Source organism: Tupaia chinensis, unplaced genomic scaffold, assembly GCF_000334495.1.
Source record: "Tupaia chinensis unplaced genomic scaffold, TupChi_1.0 Scaffold000612_1, whole genome shotgun sequence".
Lineage (NCBI taxonomy): Eukaryota > Metazoa > Chordata > Mammalia > Scandentia > Tupaiidae > Tupaia > Tupaia belangeri.
Genome location: NW_006160131.1, coordinates 1,781,510 through 1,782,213, shown reverse-complemented (window position 1 = coordinate 1,782,213; position 704 = coordinate 1,781,510). Strand labels below are relative to the sequence as shown.

Genomic DNA, 704 nt, shown 5'->3' with positions numbered 1-704 from the left:
GAGACAGGACGAACGACACAGTGTTACAGCATGGAGACGACACAGTCCGTGGGCAGCACAGAGACGACGCAGTGTCAAGCTCTTCAGGGTCGTCCGGAGACGACACAGTGTCACAACTCTTCAGGGTCTTCAGGGTCGTATGGTGATTGTGGGCCAGGGATCATGGTTATATACATGTTGGTGGGCAGTGATTGGTTGAATGAAGGATTGTAAAAGGTGGGTTATGATTGGTTGTTTTTGTGGACCAATCATGAGGTGCTGGATATGCAAATCTGAGGAGTTCTAAGCTCACCAATTTGCTATGGGAAGTGGCCAATCAGAGTATGGTTTTGAAGGTGAGGTTTTGAAGGGGAGCCAATCATGGCCTTTATGGGAAGTGGCCAATCAGAGTATGGTCTTGAAGGTGAGGCTTTGAAGGGGAGCCAATCATGGCTTTTGGCATTGTGTAATTGTTTGCTCTCTGAGAAACCCCTGATATTTGCTGGTGCACAGCCTCCCACACATGCCCAAGACCCCAAAGAAGAATGGAGGAGAAGGGATTGTAGCATGGCCACTCCCCTCCTCCGGGCGTGATTTCTCGCTTTCTGCCTTTCTGTCTCTCCAGTGAGCGCATGCACCCAAAAATCTTTCTTAAAAAAAATAATAATAGGGATCAGCAGTTAGCGTAATGGCTATGTTGCTGGACTCCCATGTAGGTGAACAGG

At 48.6% G+C, this 704-nt stretch overlaps 1 protein-coding gene across 1 annotated transcript in view; it reads left to right on the top strand.

Moving 5' to 3' along the window:
• Nucleotides 1-704, top strand: part of SIMC1 (SUMO interacting motifs containing 1) — a 38,867-nt gene that overhangs the window by 16,007 nt on the left and 22,156 nt on the right. The window lies entirely within an intron of this gene.